The sequence below is a fragment of the Vigna angularis genome, chromosome 6 (genome assembly GCF_016808095.1).
Source record: "Vigna angularis cultivar LongXiaoDou No.4 chromosome 6, ASM1680809v1, whole genome shotgun sequence".
In the NCBI taxonomy this organism is placed as follows: Eukaryota; Viridiplantae; Streptophyta; class Magnoliopsida; order Fabales; family Fabaceae; genus Vigna; species Vigna angularis.
Genome location: NC_068975.1, coordinates 21,907,574 through 21,927,262, shown reverse-complemented (window position 1 = coordinate 21,927,262; position 19,689 = coordinate 21,907,574). Strand labels below are relative to the sequence as shown.

At 37.5% G+C, this 19,689-nt stretch overlaps 2 pseudogenes; one reads left to right on the top strand and one right to left on the bottom strand.

Moving 5' to 3' along the window:
* The first annotated feature begins 1,748 nt into the window (after positions 1-1,748).
* LOC128197347 (phosphatidylinositol-3-phosphatase SAC1-like) lies at positions 1,749-8,435 on the top strand (annotated as a pseudogene).
* Positions 8,436-9,150: 715 nt separating this feature from the next.
* On the bottom strand, positions 9,151-14,017 carry LOC128197539 (phosphatidylinositol-3-phosphatase SAC1-like; annotated as a pseudogene).
* Positions 14,018-19,689: the final 5,672 nt, after the last annotated feature.

The following is a 19,689-nucleotide window of genomic DNA, read 5'->3' as shown; positions in this document are numbered from 1 at the left end:
AAATAGGACTGATTTGATTATTCTTAATCATGAATAATACATTCTCATTTCCTTTATTTGTAACAATCTAATTTTCTTAAAAAGGGAAATAGGGAAACTAGGGAAAAAAAACAAAATAGAAGATTATACGTCTATTTTCTTTAATTAGAAAGATTCTTTCTCTAATTACGACACTCCCTCTGTAGTTGATAAATGAATATTAATCATTTCTAACTTGTCTAAAAAATCTTGAAATCTACTCGGAGAAGCCCTTTTGTAAAAATATATGCTATTTGAAGTTATGTAGGAACATGAGTTGTAATTAGAAAGCCTCTGTCAAGATTATTTTTGATGAAATGTCTGTCAATCTCAATGTCTTTGGTTTTTGGTTTTGTCACGTTGTATTGGATTATGGGCTATGCTCATGGCAGACTTATTGTCATAATGTAATTGCACCGGGTTCTCCACTTTGACTTCAAGATCATCCAAAATGATTTTCATCCAGAGTTCTTCACACATTCCTTGAACAAGAGCTTGAAATTCAGCTTCTGTACTAGAACGGGATACTCTATCTTGCTTTTTTCTTCTTCATGTTACCAGACAATCTCCAAGAAGCACACAATACCCAGAAGTATATTTTCTGTCAGTAATAAAAGCTGCATACATCAGTATATATCTTCATAGTCAATGTCTTCCCTTTTGAATAATAACCCTTTTCCTGGACTTGACTTCAAGTATTGGAGATTTTTGTCAATTGCTTGCATCTGTCTCTCTCTTGGATCATGCATAAATTGGCTCACTACACTAATTGCATAAGCAAGGTCTTGTGTGTGATAGATAAATCAATTTTCCTACCAATCGGACTTCTCTACAGGAGCACTTTCTTCACTTCCAATTTTGTGATTCTGTTTTAGAGGAACTGTTGAGGTTCTACATCCTACTTTTCCTGTTTCTTTGAGGATATCAAGTACATATTACCTTTGGGAGATGAAAATTCCGTTCTTGAAGTAGGCAACCTCTATTCCAAGAAAATATTTGAGTTTTTCTAGGTCTTTCATTTCAAATTGAGGTGCCAATTTATCTTTTAATGCCAATTTTTCTATTTCATCATCTCCTACAATAATCATATCATCTACATACACAAACAATAGAGTGAGTTTACTTGTAGAAGAGTGCTTTATGAATAGAGTGTGATCTCCTTGGCTTTGTTAGTATCCCAAGGAAACCATTGCTTTTGTAAATCTTCCAAACCATGCTCCAGTGGATTGCTTAAGCCCATACAATGCTTTCTTCAGGAGGCATACCTTGCTTTTTTCATTTTTTACTTCAAAGCCCAGGAGGCTCCGGTGACCTTTTTTGAGACAACGACAGCCTGTGGGTCACACCGAAAAAAAAGGAGCAGAACTTAAAACTCAGATCTACTCAAATATAGGCCAAACGGGTTGTCACCGACTCTAGGAACAGACTCAGGAGGCTTTGACGACTCTGTCTGTGGCAGTGGACCGGAGGTAGGTGCGTGGGCTATACGCGCCGACGACGGTGGCGGCGAGTGGCGGCTTCTCTCCTGGAGCAATGTCCGACGTTGTGGTCGTCGTGTTTGATAACACTCTATATTTACATATTTTTCTTTGTTAAAAATCACTTCTTAGATTTCTTTAGTTTTTAATTTCTTGGAATTAGGCTATGTTTTTCTTGTAATTCTTTAGTTTTGTATAAATTTAGTTAAAATTAGGTTTTTAGATATAATTTTTAGTTTATGTTAATAATTAGAAAATTAATATTTTTTTTTAGAAAATCTTTTGATAAAAATTCTTTTCTTTTATTTGTTAATTTTTCTTTTCTTTCTTTAATTTCTGATTAATTTTTCTTTGTTGCTTGGTGAATCTGATTTCAGGAATTGGGTTGCTATTGCAGAGTGTTGAATTATGCTGTTAGGCCATTGTTGTTGCTGCTGCACTGACTGAACATTGCATTGGAAGATTGGGCCGCTGCACCGAGAAATTGGGCTGCATTTGGATAATTGGAACAAAAACGTTGCTGCTCTTTAGGCATCTCTTCCCTTCATCTTCATTTGAAAAGGGGTAAAAGAAATTCACCCTTGAGCGAGGGCAGAGAGCGAAGTGAAAAGAGGAGCGCGGCACTCTGACCATAGCTGACCGGAGAAGGAGAAGCTGACCGGCGAGCAAATAGAGCTGACCGGAGATGCCACGTGAAGGGCGAAGATTGAAGCGTCCAAGTGAAGCGAGGTTCCCCTCTCCCAATTTTTCCCCTTTCTCTTTTCGTTCTCCAACCCTATAAAAAGGGGTTTTTCTGCATGTAAATAGAGATATAGAGAACACTTCTTCATATACTTTTGAGATACATTTTCAGACGCTCTGTAGATTAGGGTTTTTACGCTTTTCTTAGAGTAGAGATATTGTTCTTGCTTCTGGATTTCGCTGAGACAATTGCGAGAGTGACAGTCGCGAGAATATTGGTGACTTCCGGTATAGTTGTAATCTTCTTTTCATATTAATAAAGTTCTATTTCGTATTCTCGTTTGTGTTGAGATTGTTCTGTGTTCTTGATTTCTGCCATTGTTATGTTTTGAGAAAATGATTTGGATTCTGATTCTCTGCAATTTTATGATTTCTTTCGGAATTAAATGTCTCCATAGTGAGCATTTTTCATTGAGATGTCTTCTCGAGACAGAGAAAAGTCCAATGCATAAAAATTGATTCAAATTTGTGTTTCTTGAATTTGTTTGTGAATTTTAGATTGATGAGCTTGATTGGAAAAATGAGTGGAAAGAGTCAAATTAAAGTTCTGAAATATGAACTAGAATACCTTGGATTGGGATTCACATTATCATGATGTCTTCTTGAGAACTCTAAGCACTCTTTTATTCATATCAATGTACATTCACCTATGAAATCAATTCTGTCTTTGCTTTTGACAGTGATAGTTGAAGTTCAGTTTGAGTTTTGATGTTCCAGTTGTTTACTTTGAGTATTTTAGAATTTATGATCTGCTTTACTTCTGTTTCAGCCTTTACATTCTTGTTGATATGATGCTTTTCAATCTTGAGTTTTAAGTTCTTTTCAGTTTGGTTTTATTTCTGATTTTGTTCCAGTTTTAGTATATAGGTTTTGTTTTGGATATAAGTAGGTTTAATCTCTTCATTACTTTAGCTTAGGTTTTATTTCTTTATTTTCTTCCTTCTTTTATTTTAAAACAGATTATAGTTTCGCTTTTCTTAATTTTTTAATTTCTGTGTTTTTATTTTAAATGTCCCCACCTGTTTAGTAGTAGTTAGTAAGTAAATAATTAGTAAATAAATACAAGACTTAACTCTACATTTTAAAACTTAATTTTGTTGAGTCCTAGGATTGATATTCTGGTTGCCCTATGCTACATTAGTGGGGACCAGATTTTGTTCTGATTTTAGGCGACAAAAATCAGTTTAACAGTGTTGGGCGCATCTTTCTGCCCTATCAATGACCCCAACCGGCAACGGTGACAACGGTGGTAGTCGGACAGCGGCAGCGGCGCGACTTGTGCAGCGGGATGGAGCTCCAAGATCAGAGCTCTGACACCAAGTAGAAAATAGGACTGATTTTATTATTCTTAATCATGAAAAATACATTTTCATATCCTCTATTTATAACAATCAAATTCTCCTAAAAAGAGAAATAGGAAAACTAAGGAAACAAAATAAAATAGAAGATTATACATCTATTTTCCCTAATTAGGAAGATTCTAAAGATGTCTTCTGTAATTACAATAGTAACTAAGAAAAAAATTCAAACGAGAACCTTGCTCTAATACCCAATGATACGATCTTGTTTAGGAAAAAGTATGGAGAATAAAGAATGCGGAATAAGAGAGATGGAGATGCCACAATCTAATCTAGCATATTGATAAGTTAAGTGAAGATTTGCCACAAATATCTTAGTCTTTGATAAGAATTAAAGTTCTAATACAAGAACGAATAGAATCTTTTCTCAAAAAATACAAATGCATATAATATGACTCAAGTGTTTACATCAATTTTTAGTATCTCTATATATAGGTATATAAGTTTAAAAATACCTCGAAATCCTAAAATAACGCCCACAACACAAAAATAACAGAAAATGAAAATTACAGATGCAAACTTTCACTTTCACTTAGCGAGGCCCACTCGCCTAGCAAACACTGATTGGGTCGCCCAACAAATTTATTTTGTAAAATTAAAATAAAATTAAAATTTATTTAATTTCTTAAATTATTCTATAATTGTGTTCATGATCTTCATGTTCTTTATTTTCCTCCTTTATGGAATATTATAAGTTTGATGGAGATGTGTTATCTTTGACCTTGTCATAGATCCTTTGAATGACAAATATTCTTCCTCAAGTTCTTCTCATATATGTTTAGGAGATAATACTTTATCATACCCTCTTTCTTGAAGAGAATTTATTCTCAAATTTGTACCACTTGAAGATTCCTTATCACGTGAAGTGTGGCCTAGGACCAAACAACAAACGAAACCGTAGAACTAACCGCTCAAACCTATTACTAAGAATATCAATCTTTGACTGGGTTTGTCTGTGTACTGGGCTGGGCTGACAGCCCAACAGAATGCTACTGCAGTTTTATTTTATCATAATTGTAAAAGTGCAACATGTTGCTTTAGAGAAGGGAAGTTCTATTTATGTTTTCAACTAATTCTTTATTTTGTTAGGGATGCTTCACTGAGAGATCTGAGAGCTAGTTCTGGTGATATTGTGAGGATTGGGAACAGTAATGAAATGATAAACTCTGTGGTTAACCGAGACAAAGAGACTGACACTAACCATCAGAATAAAAAAGATAATTTTAGTAGTGATGCACCACATTTTCAGAGTGGAGTTCTTCGTACCAACTGCATTGACTGCTTGGACCGTACAAATGTTGCCCAGTATGCATATGGTCTTCAAGCTTTAGGACGCCAGCTCCATGCAATGGGTTTGACTGATGTGCCCAAAGTGGATCCTGATAGTAGTATCGCTGCAGCTCTAATGGATATGTATCAAAGCATGGGGATGCTCTTGCTCAGCAGTATGGTGGTTCAGCAGCTCACAATACTGTATGACATATTTTATGAGATTCTCCTTCACAAATATCTAGTCTCCGTCTTCTTCTGCTGTTTGCTGTAATACATGTGTGTATATTTTGGTGAATGACAGGTGTTTCCGGAGAGGCAGGGAAAGTGGAAAGCAACAACACAATCAAGAGAGTTTTTGAAGTCCATAAAAGGATATTATAGCAATTGTTACACAGATGGTGAAAAGCAAGATGCAATAAACTTGTATTATTCCTCTGTCCCTTGGTTAATCTAGTGTTGAATAAATAATTAATATTTTAAATATTTAATATATTGTTCTTTTTCCAGATTTTTAGGTTACTTCCAACCACATGAAGGGAAACCTGCTCTGTGGGAGCTGGATTCAGATTATTATCTCCATGTATCTGGGGTTGGGGATGATCTAATTCCTGAGAAGTGGTGAGTCATCCTAGTTAAATTGGCTGATATTAAAATCCATTAGTGACATGCACATGCTTCTATGATATTTAGAATTGATTTTCTCATTTCTTTTGTATGTAAATACAGTTTCTATTGTTTATTTTCCCTATCAGTTCATATTTTTTTCCTGAATTTTTCAGTTCTGAACCGAATCCTAAGCCTTCTGAAAGTGGTGGAATAGTATTCACCCCAATACCCGCTTGCAGAGAAGACTTTTTACGGATAAAGTTGACATCGTTTGACAAGTTAATTTTGAAGACCTGTAGTACAATTAAAAATGTAAGACTATATGCTCTGAACCTGATCAAAGACCAGGTGGGAGTTCTGGAAACAGTGGAGTGGCACCTGATGCAGCGTAATTTCTCTTATTCTGAGTTGCTGTTTAATGATTTTATTTCTCGTTTATTGTACTTTTTATAGACTGCTTCCCTTTTCTCGTGATTTTCTGACATGCATATGTAAATATTAGAAATTTTATTGCCATTCCACTTAAAGACCAGTTCCTGTAGCTTTGGTTCTTATTATAAGACAAAAGTAGCTGATTTTGTCTCTCCCTGCTTCTTAGTACTTACTTGACCGGTTTTATCATTTCAAAAATAATTTGTTAGGACTGGAAATGTGGGCTTACATTTTGAAACTAGGCCCGGGATTTGGAGAGGAGAGTGCAGGAGAGGAGAAACAAGGGTGTGAATAAAAATGCTGATGTGGCAAAGGGTGTAACAAAATTTGTTAAGGTGTGAGAAGTAGTGGGAATATAAATGGGAGGAGAATGGGAAGAGAGGATACGAAAATATATTGTGGAATTCTGTTATGGCTTGAAGGTGCTAACTTGTCTAGAGGATGCGGCAGTAGAAATCACCATCCTACTGTATTTTCTGTTGCATTTTTGAAATAATCCATATATTCTCTCATTTTCCCTGTTTCTTCTTCTACTTTTTGGGTCTCTGACATAATTGGTCCGCATGCCATATTGTCCTGTGCTTTTTAGCTTCTGTCCCTTCAACTAATTTTCTATCAATGCTCAGGAATCTAATTGAGATAGTTTTGTTTGATTGGTTTATGAAGGCCTATTAAATTTTGTGATTATGATTGAATAATTCACCGCATGTTCAGTTCAGATTCTAACTAACACAAGCAGCAAAAAGTTGGATTCCTTTCAATCAACTTCCTCTGATGTCAAACAACATCAAATAGAAGCAATCCATTAATCCGGTTGATAATTTTGGTAGATTATTTAGAAGACAATCTCTCTTGAAAGTAAGATTAGAATCACCATTTCTAGATGAATGTAATTTCTGTTTAAACTTAGTTGCCATTTAAGCCATTCCTTCCACCCTAACCATATACATCATTTTGTATGGAAATAGTGGGTAGAATTTCTGACTAGTGTGAGATGCAAAAGCTATTCAGTGATCTAAGTAACTTGAGGTAACACATGTCGAGACAATGATTGTTTGTTAATCCCCAGTGAGATACAGCTAAAAAGTCCGAATTGGCTTTTTGGCCAGAGAAAGTACGAAGAGGGTTCCTCTGCTGCAAAAGTAGCTTCTCATGAAACTGACGTTGAAGGATCTCATGCTAATGGATTTTGTGACTTGAATTGGCTTTCTTCTGGCAGTGATATGAATGAAGAGGATGTTTTCCAAAGGTATGTATCTTAAAAGTTCATTATCCTTGTGTGACTTCATTGCACCTTCCATTTTTCCTTTGATGATCAGTATCCCATTTGATTATTTTTCTGTTGGCTAACGTTTGCACTGTAGGTCGCTATAAAACTCATTTGTATGTTTACATTGTGCGTTGTGATTTTTTTAGCTCTAGACAGAGCTGCCATGCTGATAATGGGGAACAGGCTTGGTGCATTTGAATTTGATCCGTTAAGTTGAGCTGGTGCTCTTAATATTTTAAGTGACCACGAATAATTCTAAACTTGTTTATTTTCTACAATTAAGAAGTAAGTTCATGCTACAGTTGGTTTAAATTATAATGAATGAAGGATTTCTTTTAAAAATTTATGAAGTGCTTGTTTAGGATCTACTGTATTTATAACTACCTGAAATCCCATTCTTCATTGGTTGGGAATCCAGTGTTGTCTCTTCCGGCATATTAACACTGTAGACAGTCCCACAATCTTTGTTCTCACTTGATGCCTTTAGCTTGTTCAGTTTACAGATGATGCTCTTTTTATACTTTTAATCTGGTAGGTACCTTGCAATGACCTCAGCAAATGAGGCGAATGGGTTGTATGGAGGTAGTCTCCTCGGCGATCAAGATGAAAGCAGTGAGATATATAAACATTATGCCGAGCTATGTCAGGTATGTGCTTTAACCGTGAGAAATATAAACATGCCCACATAACTAGTACTTTGTATCTGGACTTATGTATGAAACACTTACCATTGCTTGCTTCAAAGAAAGCGCTGTCAGAGGTACAAATCTCTCCTTTAGTTTAAGTACATGCTGGGTTGATTGGCATGTTATATTTTTAATAAGAAATGACAAAGAAATAAATATGAAATGAAGCAGATAAAATAGCATCTTTATTAGGATGTGATATGCATGTTTGCTGCCAAAATGTAGTTTTTACCGCCTTTATCCTTGGCATGCATGCAGGGACCTGCCATGTAACTTTTCCAAAATGACTCTGAGAGGGAGCAACACTACGCAGATGCTTTAAGCACGAGTTCATATGAAATTGTTAATGATACTAGCGTTGCGACAGAAATGGAAGCAGCTCTAAAGGAGTATGACCAAGTTGGTGCGGACCTTGGGATCATTCCCAGATCTTGTAAATTCTTTGCCGATGATCCGAGTTGGCTTACAAGATGGTTAACTGGGGAAGAAAAACTACAAAGGATATGATGGGTTATTATTTTGACATGTATAATTTGAACATTTTATACAAAAGACTTTGTCAGTTTTCTTATCATTTGGTCAGGCCTTATATATATATATATAATTAATTTTTCTTTTTTAAATTTGAGCACATTTTTTCTCCATAGGATTGCCTTGGTTATTCCATACTCAAACTGAAGTTTAGTTCCGGTACTTTTACTATACTTAGGTTTTAGTTCTTATAATTTTATTCTAATTGTTTTAATCCTTATAATATATAGAGATGGGTTCTAATGAATTTGCTTTGAAGTGCTATTGTTTTGCTTTTTCAGACATTTTGGATATTTAGGGATGAATGAAACTATTAAGGATGAAATGTTCTATGTTGTTTTCCCTTATTTTAAAGTGCGATACAATGATGCATGCACAGACTGAATTTTTCTTGTAATTGGATAGATAGGAAATAATCTAACTAAATAGGACAAAACAGCATAACAGAAAGGAAAAAACAAAATAAATAGGAAGCATGACAAATAGTTCTTGAACCATCTAGAATTGACAAAATTAGTATGACAAACTTGATGTGCTTCTTCTACCTGAAGTGGGACAACTAATGGTATTTTGATATCCCACATAAATCGGAGGTGAGAATATTGATTCCAGAGAGGTTTGGAGAGAAACTTTTATAGAAAAGCGTAACAATTTCATATGACTTTGTTGAAGTTCCTCTTGGATCGAGAGAAAATATCTCTAAATGTTTGGTCCTCTGGTAAACCATCGGAATAACAGTAACATGAGTCGCATTCTAACTATTATAATATGTGACCGAAAGACGAGAGCCCTTGTTATGCAAATCATGTAAGAGAGACTGAATTATTGTAGCTCACAAAGGGTGAATGCAAGGACATAAGACAATAAAATGGTTAAAGCTTCCTACACCTTATCAAAAGCTTCCCAAAAATGTTTCCATAAAAAGAGAGTTTTCCTATGCAACTCCGCTTTTTTCGATTTCCGGTTGCGACAACCAAGACGCATCTTCTTCGCCGCGTCTGAGAACAGGGCCGTGTCTAGCCCTAAAAACGGTGTCCGACACCATGTCGTGCACATCCCAGAAACGTGTCCGTGTCAGCAAAGTGTCGGAAGCGGGGAAGTGCGGCCTCCCAGCCGTCTCGGAGCTTCATAGGGAAGGATGAAATGTCGTCTGTCATTTGGCCTTAATTAAAAACGAGAATAGAAGGTTCCATACACAAAATTGGATTTTACTTATAACAGAAGAACAAAAGAGAAAGAATGTGCGAATAGTTGGAAGGGGGAGAAAAGGGAATCAAATCGAATTGATTGATGCGCGTGAGTGTTACAATGAGAGGTGTGGTGAGAGGGAGAGGCTACCATGGGCGTTGGAGTGTTGAGAGTGAGTGCCAGGGGAAGGCGAAGGGGAATGCCAGTGCCTGGAATTCCCTTCTTCGCATGCACTCCACCCATGGATTGCCCCAAAGTGTCCTTCGATGTTTTGCTTCTTTTCTCAACTCTGGCCATTCCCCTGATCAGTTTACTTTCGCCATCACTCTGTCCGCCTGTGCAAAGCTACACAATGTTGAGTTGGGGAGGGCAGTTCACTACTGCATAATTAAGAGGGGTCTTCAATCTGCCTCCTTCTGTCATGGCGCACTCATCCATCTTTACGCCAATTCCCACTCTCTCACTTCTGCTCACCCTATTTGACGCTGCACCCTCCCTTCATCTCCACCCTGTTTCTTGGACCTCTTTAATCTCTGGTTATGTTCGAGCCGGCTTGCCTCAGCAAGCACTTCACATATTTGACAAAATACGCACCACTGTTTCTCCTGCTTCTTTTCCACTTCTAGACCCTGTGGCACTTGTCACCGTCTTAAACACTTACACCTCTTTAGGAAAGCTGGACAATGCTTGCCAATTGTTTGCACAGATGCCATCTCCACCCGCAATGTTGTGGCTTGGAATGTCATGATTTCTGGTCATGCCAAGAGAGGCCATTATAAGGAGGCTCTTGCCTTCTTTCGTCAAATGAGTAAGCATGGTGTCAAATCCTCAAGATCGACACTCGCAAGTGTTTTAAGTGCAATTGCCAGTTTAGCCGCCCTCCATCACGGCTTCCTAGTTCATGCCCTGGCTATCAAGCAAGGTTTCGATTCCAATATATACGTTGCAAGTTCTTTGATCAATATGTATGGCAAGTGTGCGATGCTGGATGATGCACGCCAAGTATTTGATGCTATATCTCACAAAAATATGATTGTCTGGAACACCATGCTAGGAGTTTATTCACAGAATGCCTATTTAAGTAATGTCATGGAGTTGTTCTCGGATATCACAATATGTGGCGTTCACCCAGATGAATTTACCTACACAAGCATTTTGAGCTCGTGTGCATCCTTTGAATACGTACGGATTGGTCACCAGTTGCATTCAACTATTATCAAGAAGGGTTTTACCTCCAATTTATTTGTCAACAATTCTTTGATAGATATGTATGCCAAAGTTGGGGCTTTGACGGAAGCTGCTAAGCAGTTTGGGGCATAATGTTTATATATCTCACTGCTTTCATCTTGATCGCCGAGGAGACTACCTCCATACAACCCATTCGCCTCATTTGCTGAGGTCATTGCAAGGTACCTACCAGATTAAAAGTATAAAAAGAGCATCATCTGTAAACTGAACAAGCTAAAGGCATCAAGTGAGAACAAAGATTGTGGGACTGTCTACAGTGTTAATATGCCGGAAGAGACAACACTGGATTCCCAACCAATGAAGAATGGGATTTCAGGTAGTTATAAATACAGTAGATCCTAAACAAGCACTTTATAAATTTTTAAAAGAAATCCTTCATTCATTATAATTTAAACCAACTGTAGCATGAACTTACTTCTTAATTGTAGAAAATAAACAAGTTTAGAATTATTCGTGGTCACTTAAAATATTAAGAGCACCAGCTCAACTTAACGGATCAAATTCAAATGCACCAAGCCTGTTCCCCATTATCAGCATGGCAGCTATGTCTAGAGCTAAAAAAATCACAACGCAAAATGTAAACATACAAATGAGTTTTATAGCGACCTACAGTGCAAACGTTAGCCAACAGAAAAATAATCAAATGGGATACTGATCATCAAAGGAAAAATGGAAGGTGCAATGAAGTCACACAAGGATAATGAACTTTTAAGATACATACCTTTGGAAAACATCCTCTTCATTCATATCACTGCCAGAAGAAAGCCAATTCAAGTCACAAAATCCATTAGCATGAGATCCTTCAACGTCAGTTTCATGAGAAGCTACTTTTGCATCAGAGGAACCCTCTTCGTACTTTCTCTGGCCAAAAAGCCAATTCGGGCTTTTTAGCTGTATCTCACTCGGGATTAACAAACAATCATTGTCTCGACATGTGTTACCTCAAGTTACTTAGATCACTGAATAGCTTTTGCATCTCACACTAGTCAGAAATTCTACCCACTATTTCCATACAAAATGATGTACATGGTTAGGGTGGAAGGAATGGCTTAAATGGCAACTAAGTTTAAACAGAAATTACATTCATCTAGAAATGGTGATTCTAATCTTACTTTCAAGAGAGATTGTCTTCTAAATAATCTACCAAAATTATCAACCGGATTAATGGATTGCTTCTATTTGATGTTGTTTGACATCAGAGGGAGTTGATTGAAAGGAATCCAACTTTTTGCTGCTTGTGTTAGTTAGAATCTGAACTGAACATGCGGTGAATTATTCAATCATAATCACAAAATTTAATAGGCCTTCATAAACCAATCAAACAAAACTATCTCAATTAGATTCCTGAGCATTGATAGAAAATTAGTTGAAGGGACAGAAGCTAAAAAGCACAGGACAATATGGCATGCGGACCAATTATGTCAGAGACCCAAAAAGTAGAAGAAGAAACAGGGAAAATGAGAGAATATATGGATTATTTCAAAAATGAAACAGAAAATACACTAGGATGGTGATTTCTACTGCCGCATCCTCTAGACAAGTTAGCACCTTCAAGCCATAACAGAATTCCACAATATATTTTCGTATCCTCTCTTCTCATTCTCCTCCCATTTATATTCCCACTACTTCTCACACCTTAACTAATTTTGTTACACCCTTTGCCACATCAGCATTTTTATTCACACCCTTGTTTCTCCTCTCCTGCACTCTCCAAATCCCGGGCCTAGTTTCAAAATGTAAGCCCACATTTCCAGTCCTAACAAATTATTTTTGAAATGATAAAACCGGTCAAGTAAGTACTAAGAAGTAGGGAGAGACAAAATCAGCTACTTTTGTCTTATAATAAGAACCAAAGCTACAGGAACTGGTCTTTAAGTGGAATGGCAATAAAATTTCTAATATTTACATATGCATGTCAGAAAATCACGAGAAAAGGGAAGCAGTCTATAAAAAGTACAATAAACGAGAAATAAAATCATTAAACAGCAACTCAGAATAAGAGAAATTACGCTGCATCAGGTGCCACTCCTCTGTTTCCAGAACTCCCACCTGGTCTTTGATCAGGTTCAGAGCATAGTCTTACATTTTTAATTGTACTACAGGTCTTCAAAATTAACTTGTCAAACGATGTCAACTTTATCCGTAAAAAGTCTTCTCTGCAAGCGGGTATTGGGGTGAATACTATTCCACCACTTTCAGAAGGCTTAGGATTCGGTTCAGAACTGAAAAATTCAGGAAGAAAATATGAACTGATAAGGAAAATAAACAATAGAAACTGTATTTACATACAAAAGAAATGAGAAAATCAATTCTAAATATCATAGAAGCATGTGCATGTCACTAATGGATTTTAATATCAGCCAATTTAACTAGGATGACTCACCACTTCTCAGGAATTAGATCATCCCCAACCCCAGATACATGGAGATAATAATCTGAATCCAGCTCCCACAGAGCAGGTTTCCCTTCATGTGGTTGGAAGTAACCTAAAAATCTGGAAAAAGAACAATATATTAAATATTTAAAATATTAATTATTTATTCAACACTAGATTAACCAAGGGACAGAGGAATAATACAAGTTTATTGCATCTTGCTTTTCACCATCTGTGTAACAATTGCTATAATATCCTTTTATGGACTTCAAAAACTCTCTTGATTGTGTTGTTGCTTTCCACTTTCCCTGCCTCTCCGGAAACACCTGTCATTCACCAAAATATACACACATGTATTATAGCAAACAGCAGAAGAAGACGGAGACTAGATATTTGTGAAGGAGAATCTCATAAAATATGTCATACAGTATTGTGAGCTGCTGAACCACCATACTGCTGAGCAAGAGCATCCCCATGCTTTGATACATATCCATTAGAGCTGCAGCGATACTACTATCAGGATCCACTTTGGGCACATCAGTCAAACCCATTGCATGGAGCTGGCGTCCTAAAGCTTGAAGACCATATGCATACTGGGCAACATTTGTACGGTCCAAGCAGTCAATGCAGTTGGTACGAAGAACTCCACTCTGAAAATGTGGTGCATCACTACTAAAATTATCTTTTTTATTCTGATGGTTAGTGTCAGTCTCTTTGTCTCGGTTAACCACAGAGTTTATCATTTCATTACTGTTCCCAATCCTCACAATATCACCAGAACTAGCTCTCAGATCTCTCAGTGAAGCATTCCTAACAAAATAAAGAATTAGTTGAAAACATAAATAGAACTTCCATTCTCTAAAGCAACATGTTGCACTTTTACAATTATGATAAAATAAAACTGCAGTAGCATTCTGTTGGGCTGTCAGCCCAGTACACAGACAAACCCAGTCAAAGATTGATATTCTTAGTAATAGGTTTGAGCTGTTAGTTCTACGGTTCCGTTTGTTGTTTGGTCCTAGGCCACACTTCACGTGATAAGGAATCTTCAAGTGGTACAAATTTGAGAATAAATTCTCTTCGAGAAAGAGGGTATGATAAAGTATTATCTCCTAAACATATAAACATATATGAGAAGAATTTGAGGAAGAACATTTGTCATTCAAAGGATCTATGACAAGGTCAAAGATAACACGAAGGAGGAAAATAAAAAACATGAAGATCATGAATACAATTATAGAATAATTTAAGAAATTAAATAAATTTTAATTTTATTTTAATTTTACAAAATGTTAAATTTGTTGGGCGACCCAATCAGTGTTTGTTAGGCGAGTGGGATTTCCTAAGTGAAAGTGAAAGTTTGCATCTGTAATTTTCATTTTCTGTGATTTTTGTGTTGTGGACGTTATTTTAGGATTTCGAGGTATTTTTAAACTTATATACCTATATATAGAGATACTAAAAGTTGATGTAAACACTTGAGTCATATTATATGCATTTGTATTTTTTGAGAAAAGATTCTATTCGTTCTTGTATTAGAACTTTAATTCTTATCAAAGACTAAGATATTTGTGGCGAATCTTCACTTAACTTATCATTGTGCTAGATTAGATTGTGGCATCTCCATCTCTCTTATTCCGCATTCTTTATTCTTCATATTTTTTCCTAAACAAGATCGTATCATTGAGTATTAGAGCAAAGTTCTGGTTTGAATTGTTTTTCTTAGTTAGTATTGTAATTAGAAAAAACATCTTTAGAATCTTCCTAATTAGAGAAAATAGATGTATAATCTTCTATTTTATTTTGTTTTCTTAATTTTCCTATTTCTCTTTTTAGGAGAATTTGATTGTTATAAAAGAAGATATGAAAATGTATTTTTCATGATTAAGAATAACAAAATCAGTCCTATTTTCAAGATATCAATTCATACTTTATACTTCATATCAATATCAATTCATAAACCTTATACGATTCATATAAATCATTCATAATTATCAATAATCAACATAACGTTCAACCAACATTTATCATATTTATTATAACAACGGTCGTTCATAACAAACCAATCAGCATACGTTTCATGCATACAGTTCATATCATACTTTCATACATCATACAATATCAATTAAATTAATAAGCTTCCCTTACCTCTAAAATGTGACCGGACGTTCTCAATGCAGAAACACAACCTCTCTACCACAGTTCCTTCGCTCGTTAAACCAAACGGTCCAGTTTCACAAACCGAACGGTTCTTCTTGAAGCCCTTGTCACCAGTAGTCCTTCTATGGTGTCGGAATCGTGATCGGAGGAGATGAAACGGTGGTGATCTTAGAGAGAAGGTGGGGAAATCGTAGAGAGAAGGAGGAGAGAAAAGAATTCTCCAGAATTCGGAGAGGAGTGTGCGTGTAGAGAGAGAGAAGAGTTTTTCTGAGAACGCATGTTTTGTTTCCAGCGCCGAACGAACGTCCTCTCTTTGGCGGACACGTGCTTTCCACTACCGATTCCCGACTTCCCCGGTATGACACCTGGCGTTCATCAATGAAATGCTACGTTCTGCGAGTGACACGCGGACTGCACAGCGCTGGGCACTCCAGGCTCCATGCAGCACGACACATGGTGTCCGCTGTTGAAATGCTTCTTCCTGCGGCTGCCACGTACGTTGTTGAGGTGTCTCGTTCTCCAGCTGCCACGCGTACTCCAGCGTACGTTATTTTCCAGGGTCTTACACTATTTTAAAAAGTTAATCTTATTTTATTTGTTGAAATTATTGGATTATTCGTTATTAGACTATTACTAAATTATCAACAAAATTTAATTTTATATTTGAGAAGTATATGTAAAAGTATAAAAATGCTAGAAATCTTATATTCTTAAATAATAAGATAAATTTTCACATTTATTAAATAGCTATGCAGAATGAACTAAACTTAAAATTTATTTATTAAAATAGTGTATTTGTAAGATTGTTCTATCTGTTAAGATTTGATTTAAAACTTAATAATAGCGTCTTATCTTCTTCTTTTTTTCTGTACTGTGTATCGTGAACCAAGGGATAGTTGCAACTGGTTTTGGATGCATTGGAAATTCGAAGCCAAAGCAGTCCACGCCTCAAATAAGGAATCTTCTCGCGAGGTGACCAAAAAAAGGTTTATTTTATCTGAAAACCGAATAATCCAAAAAGAAAACCATCTACTTCAATTTTCAAATTGTAAATTTATAGATTGTGTTACGTGTAAGATCTGCTGTGGAATATCAAATCTAATTTATATTAGTCCACACAAAATCAGATTCTTCATTTAGACACGTGTCAACAAATAAAAAACTTAGAAATATATTAATCTAGCAACTCTGTCAACAAACTTGTACCATCAGGACCAAGCGTCCACCCGTGTCGAGCACCAAGGACGAGCGTTCGCCATGGTCGAGCACCGAGGTCGAACGTCCACCCAGGTCGAGCGGGACCGGGCGCCGTACGGAAGGACATCCACGTAATCGGATCACCTAAGAGACCCGCCACCCGCGTCACTGTATGTCACTCAAGGACCGAGCGTCCAGCCATTCAAGGAACGAACGTCCTCCCAAGATGGCACGTCCGTCCAAGATGGCGAGCGTCCAGCCATTCCATAAAGGAACGTCCGCCCAAGATGGAAATCAGGACCGAGCGTCCAGCCATTCAAGGAACGAACGTCCTCCCAAGATGGCACGTCCGTCCATGATGGCGAGCGTCCAGCCATTCAATAAATGAACGTCCGCCCAAGTTGGCAATCAGGACCGAGCGTCCAGCCAATCAAGGAACGAACGTCCTCCCAAGATGGCACGTCCGTCCAAGATGGCGAGCGTCCAGCCATTCCATAAAGGAACGTCCGCCCAATATGGCAACCAGGACCGAGCGTACAGCCATTCAAGAAACGAACGTCCTCCCAAGATGGCACGTCCGTCCAAGATAGCGAGCGTCCAGCGGTTCATGAAACGAACGTCCGAACAAGATGGCAATCAGGACCGAGCGTCCGTCCAGTGTGACCAGACAGTAGAACCAGATGGACGCTCACCCAGGTTGACATCCGTGGCCACAATCCCAACCGACTCGCACTTTGTCGACTACCCGGTTAAACGTTAATGACACATTAAAGTCCTTAATAAAGATTAAGGTATTATTGGGCCGTTTCCAGGCCCCCAAAAGGTAAAAGCCCATTACAATCAGTATAAATAAAGGTTTCAGGTATGATTTCTGGACAGAACGCAACACATGCATGCATTATAGAACGCTCTGTCATATTACTGACTTGAGCGTCGGAGTGCCTTTGACAGGTATCGCCTTGTGAATATTGGGCACTACCGCCCGGTGGAACTTTGGGCACTACCGCCCAGCCACAGTCACGAGGTTAATCTGTTATCACTCACCTTGGATCATATGGAAGCACCCAAGACTAGGACCTCCTGCTACTCCTCACCACATGGTTCAATCCTCTCTACATGAGAAGAAAGACCATTGGAGTTTCAGGATGACCCCCAAAACTGAGCTACAATGTAATCATTCTAGACAACCCCAAAACACCACCATGTATCCTCTCCTTGAGAATCATGGAATTACGTCCATAAATCATATTGTTACTTTGAACCTTATCCCAAATCATGAATAACCAGATACCTCCATAATATCACATTAAATCCAACATATCTCATACATTCACATAAATCGCATCACAGTATATATTTTCCAAACATTTTGCACATAATTCAATTCAAGAGAAAATGAACTTAAAACCCAACATTTGCAAAATACTATTTGGATGAACGTTATGTGCCGAACAGTATTAAACGAACGCTATTTACCAAAAGGCCGAACGCTATTTCACCGAACACACTATTAGGCCGAACACTGAGATTGATACTTAGGCCGAACGCTGGATCGAGTACTTAGGCCGAACGCTATGATCAAGCACTTCCTGATAATACCAATTTAAGGACGAACGTCTACAATCACTAATAACCTAGACCGGACGCCTGTGATCCAAACCTGAAAATCCTAATTGAGAACGAACGCTCACAAGCCGAAAATACGTCATTTAAACCGAACGCTAAATATGACTTTCTGAGAATACCAGTTTAAGATTGAACGCTTAAGATTACTATTTCACCAAGACCGAACGCTCAAGAATGAAACCTAAGTATCAATTTAAGACCGAACACTTAAGATCAAACACCATTAAAACGAACAGTATTAAATCAAAGCCTGACCGAACGGTACTAAATCCAATTCTTAACCGAACGGTACTAAACATTCAAGACAACTATAACAGATCGATACTTAATCGGACACTATTAAATCAGAGTCTCGACCGAACGGTATTAATTAAAGCCTGACGAACGATAAAATCAACACCGAACCGAACGATACTAAAATCAAGGCTTAACCAAACAGTAACAACTAACGACCGAACGCTACACCCATAATGAAGGACGAACGCTAACGCTCGCCGAACACAAAAGCGAACGCTCAATTGAACTACCAATTTTTAGGACCGAACATTCGAGATTGACCGAACGTTCAGGATATTTTGGCCGACCACTAATTGGTCGAGCACTGTGCGGACGAACGTGCGTTTCTGCAGAATTCTGCAGAATCACACCAGATTTTCCAGAAACCCAGAGACCCCATTTTTCATCCCCTTTCTTCCCAGATTTGCTTCAACATTATTCTACCACCACTCATACGGATTCATACTAAACAAGATCACTCTAAGCACAAATCGTTCATCAAATCACTTAATAACACAAACCTCAAATACATAAATTATTTCTACAATCTACATAAAAGATCTAGCTCCCCTTACCTCTTGAAGACTTCCTTGGATCTTTCTCCAAAAGATTTGCAGTAAAGGTCTTTACTCCTCCGGATGCAGCACCCAATACCCTTCTTGCCTGCTTGAAACTCCAGCAGCTCTCAACTTCACCTCTCTCACGGATTTTGCAGCAAGGATTTCATTCCCCAAGTTCAGAACCCATACCCCCTTTTATCTCCTACGTGAATTGCTTTTTGAAAGGTGCCAAAAGTGAGAGCAAGGCCCCGAACGTGTGTTGTCTCTGATTTGCCAAATAAAATAAAATCCCACTTCTTTCAATGGTACGGCTGGTGCTTCCCAGCACTGATTGTCCCCCCCGCCTTATCTTCTTTTAAATAAAGAATTATTTAGGTCCTTACACCACTCGCCTAGCAAACACTGATTGGGTCGTCCAACAAATTTAACATTTTGTAAAATTAAAATAAAATTAAAATTTATTTAATTTCTTAAATTATTCTGTTCATGATCTTCATGTTCTTTATTTTCCTCCTTCATGGAATATAAAGCTTCCTACACCTTATCAAAAGCTTCCGAAAAAAAATGTTTCCATCAAAAGAGAGTTTTCCTATGCAACTCCGCTTTTTTCGATTTCCGGTTGCAACAACCAAGACGTATCTTCTTCGCCGCGTCCGAGAACAGGGCCG